Source organism: Rattus norvegicus, chromosome 2, assembly GCF_036323735.1.
Source record: "Rattus norvegicus strain BN/NHsdMcwi chromosome 2, GRCr8, whole genome shotgun sequence".
NCBI classification, from domain to species: Eukaryota; Metazoa; Chordata; class Mammalia; order Rodentia; family Muridae; genus Rattus; species Rattus norvegicus.
The window spans coordinates 182,574,483-182,579,056 of record NC_086020.1 but is presented as its reverse complement, the minus strand read 5'-3'; the positions used below and the strand labels follow the sequence as shown (position 1 = coordinate 182,579,056).

Below are 4,574 nucleotides of genomic sequence, written 5' to 3'. Positions count from 1 at the left end.
GAAAGAGATGAATGGAAATATCAATGTATATCTTTCCACCCCAAATTTGCTTGATATGATTATTCCCTCTGGCAAATGCAAAAGGAGATCTTTCTCATGCTCTCTTCTTCTCCTTATATGTATACATTCTCAGTTTGTTACTGTTGTAACATCTTTCTGCACTCCAGGCTAGCCTTCATCCTCCTATCCTATCTCTGTCTCCCTGTTAAGATTAGTCATGAGTACCACACACCCTGACTCACTTACTCCATTAATGAATGCCCCAGAGAACAATCAATGTAAATGTTCAGTGTGCCTCTGGCATCCTCTGCTTTGTCTACAGGCAATTTTATTTTTTCTGGAATCAATCTACAAATAGAGGTAGGAAAGTTGCATCTGTGTGTTTAGCAGAAGAGAGAATTGGGGACCTCAACATGCTAGGCAAGTTCCCTACCATTGAATTAAGTTTTTACACTTCATAACTTTATTACTCCTATGAGTTCTTTTAAAAGAAGTGTACAGCAAATCAGTAGCCAACATTAAATAAAATGGAGAGGAATTAGAATCAATATCACTAAAATCAGGGACAAGACCAGGTTGCTTACTTTCTCCCTAGCTATTAAATATAACACTTGAAGTCCTATGCAAAACAATTAGAGAACAAAAAAGGGTCAAACAGTACAAATTATAAAAGAAGTATTCAAAATACTACTATTTGCAGATGATATTGTAAACTTAAGGAATACCAAAAATTCCACCAGAAAAGTCCTAAACCTGAAAAACAACTTCAGCTAGGTGTCTGTATATAAAATTAACTTAAACAAATCAGTAGCCTTTTTCTACTCAAAGGATAAACATGCTGTGAAAGAAACTAGGCCAATGACACTCTTCACAATAGTCACAAATAATAAAAAAATAATACTTTGGTGAAACTCTCACCAAGAAAGTGAAAGATCTGTATGACAAAAACATCAATTGTCTTAAAAAAATTGAGGAAGATCTCAGATTTTGGAAAGAACTCCCATGCTCATGGATTGGCAGGATTAATATAGTAAAAATGGATAACTTGCTGAAAGCAACATGCTGATTCACGGCAATCCCCATTAAAATTGCAACTCATATCTTCATGAACTTAGAAATGGCAATTTGCAAATTGATTTGGAATAACAAATACACAGGATAGCAAAAACTATTCTTAACAATAAAAGAACTTCTGGTGCAATCACCATCCCTGACTGTATCAAGCTATATTACAGAGCAATAGTGATAAAACTGTATGGTATTTGTACAGAGTCAGGCAGGTAGATCAGTGGAATAAAATTGAAGACCCAGAAATGAACCCATATACCTATGGTTGCTTGATCTTTGACAAAATAGCTAAAAGAATCCAGGGGGAAAATGACAGTATTTTCAATAAATGGTACTGGTTCAACTGTCAGTCAGCATGTAAAAGAATGCAAATTGATCCATTCTTATTGCCTGGTACAAAGCTCTAGTCGTAGAGGATCAATAACTTCCAAATAAAACCAGATATACTGAAACTAACAGAAGAGATAGTGGAGAAGAGCATCAAACACATGGCACAGGGGAAAATTTCCTGAACAGAACACCAATGGCATATGCTCTAAGGTCAAAAGTAGACAAATGAGACCTCTCAAAATTGCTAAGCTTCTGTAAGGTAAAGGATACTGTCAATAGGAAAATATGGCAACCAACAGATTGGAAAAGATCATTACAGATCTGACATGCAATAGAGGGCTAATATACAATATACACAAAGAACTCAAGAAGTTAGACTCCAGAGAATCAAATAACCCTATTAAAAATGGGGTACAGAGCTGAACAAAGAATTCTCAACTTTGGAATATTTAATGGCCCGGAAGCTCTTAAAAGAGATATTCAACATCCTTAGTCATCAGGAAAATGCAAATTAAAACAACCTTGAGTCACAAAAGTCAGAATGGCTGAGATTAAAACTCAGGTGACAGTAGATGCTGGCAAGGATGTGAAGAAAGAGGACTACTTCTCCATTATTGGGGGATTACAAACTGATATAATCATGCAGATATCAATCTGGCAGTTCATCTGAATTGGACATAGTACTTTCCCCCAATATAACAAGGATATATGCACCATTATATTCCCAGCAGCCTTACTTTTAATAGCCAGAAGCTAGAAAGCACTCAATTATTCTTCAACAGAGGAATGGATTCTGAAACTGTGGTACATTTCCATAACCAAGTACATTGCAGAGGCCAAGAAGTGCTTGCTGACAGGAGCCTGATATTGATGTCTCCTGAAGATTTTATTCCAGAACTTTACAGATACAATGGGAATGCATGCAGCTAAGCATGGGGCCCCAATGGTAGAGTTAGAGAAAGGACTGAAGGAGCTGAAGGGGTTTGGAAAACCATAGGTAGAAAAACAATATCATCTAACCAGAGAACTCAGAGCTCCTAGGGACGAAACCACCAACCAAAGAGTACACAGGAGGGACCCAGGACTCCAGCAGCATATGTAGCAGAGGATGGCCTTATCTGCCAACAATGGGAGGAGAAGCCTTTGGTCCTGTGAAGACTGGATTCCCTAGTGTAGAAGAATGCCAGGGCATGAAGCCAGTAGAGAAATGTTGGTGTTAGGGGGCACATCCTTATATAAGCAGGAGGATGGGGATGGGAGTGGGTGTAACCAAAAAGGAGATAAAGTTTGAAAAGTAAATACGTGAAATAAAATAAAAATTCTTAACCAGTTTTTCTAAAGAAATCTTAGGTCAAGAAGGACACAGAGCATATATTACTGTGTTTCTGAGACTGATGTCACTTATAATTTGTTATATCAGTACATGGGGCAGCTGAGGTCTCTCATCCCAGCACTGCAGAGTATAAGACAGAGCAATCTTTATTACTTAGAGGTCAAAATCATCTACATCAAGAATTGTAATATAACAAAAAAAGTAGGTTTCTGTAAATCCAATAGAGGGGATTCAAAAATTCATTTATTGGGTTTTCTATTCTCCCATGGTCATTGGTTTCTCCCTAAGACCAGCGCAGGCTCTGCTGCAAGGTGAGCATAGTACAAGGGTCCTTTATCATTTCTGGACAAACCAGTAAGTTTTAAATCAACATTCCAAGAAATGTGAAGCCCCACCTGGCTTGTTATGTCTTCACAATGATGGGTAAAAAAACCTTCTATTTGGAAAAATAGGAGAATTCAGCCAGGACCAGCTGATTCAGTGTCCAGAACATTTATGAGATGCTACCAGATTTTTAGTGTAAGTCAGTCTGCACCCTCCGCACACACAATGCACTACCTGTCAAATCAGAAACCAAGGAGTATTTGATCATAATCCATAGTCTTGGAGTGTAGTGCCAGGGAAATGTTAATAATCTCCTAAAACACGGACAGAAGCTAATCTGAAACAAGTTAAATCAGGGTCTTTATTCTATTCTAGCTAACGCAGGCCCCTCTAACACATCACATTTACTGGCACAGAATGATTATATCAAATTTGATATCAGGGCCTACAGGAGGACTCCTTTTCTGATGTTAAAGGTAACCTTGCCTATCCCTTGTTGATCTGCATTCATCAGTCCAGTGGCAGACTTTGACACACTTTTTGCATTTTCCAGAAGGCTGAAGTTTTCTCTTTGTATTGTTTCTAGGTTAAAAAATTGTTTCTAGTCATGTCTTGCCTATAATCCGTTTTCAAATTCCCTTCCTTACCACAATTAGAATATCTCCCATTAGGGATGAAGATCCCGGGAGACAAGCTAGGGGAAAAAGAAGCCTTTGATTGAAAAAGAGGCCCGGGTTCTGTTTGAGAAGATTTCAAAATACATTGGAGAGAATCTACAACTCCTACTGGACAGACTGGACGGCACCTACTTTTTCCAGCTCCACAAAGACCAAGTGTATTATCTGAGTGAGATGAGCCCTAAACTGGATGCCAACACATCTGGAATAAGCTAGTGTCCCTGGGACATGTTTTGGAAAGTTTACTAAGACCCACACTTTCTGGTTGCACATTAAAACACCTTGTACCCTATGCCAAGTATGGACAAAACTGGAGCAGAGCACTCCTTCTTGTATGGAAACCTGGTGTGAAATCCTGTCTGAGTTGAATCACTGAATACACGGCTCAGTACCAGGGAGTAGTGGTTTATTCCATGGCAGACATTCCTTTGGGTTTTAGGATAGCAGCAAGTCTACCAGAGAGTGCAGAAAAGTGGACCCCATTGTAGTGGTCATGTTCCATCAAGCAGATATTGGAAAGTACGTATGCCAAGAAGAGACACTGATTTACAATGGTCATCCCAAGAACATTTTGCTGTGTGAGAGGACTTAGCTTTGTTTCCTATGTGCTAGCCTTCATGTTAAATCAGGATAACATTGAGATATGCAGCTTGGATTCTTATCAACAGAAATGGCTCAAAAATAGGGTTTCTGGAACTCTAGAATCAAATCCAGGTGGATAACAAAGGTAAGGCCAGCTCAGGCTATTTGGCAAGTTCAAGGCTATCTTGGGCTACCTAGTGAGATTTTTCTCAAAAATCTAAAACATGCAAACCAGAACCTGTGACTGTTTGTGTGAACAA

At 38.7% G+C, this 4,574-nt stretch overlaps 1 pseudogene; it reads left to right on the top strand.

Moving 5' to 3' along the window:
• Window positions 1–2,996: 2,996 nt before the first annotated feature.
• Window positions 2,997–4,324, top strand: Nip7-ps4 (nucleolar pre-rRNA processing protein NIP7, pseudogene 4; annotated as a pseudogene).
• The last annotated feature ends 250 nt before the right edge of the window (window positions 4,325–4,574 follow it).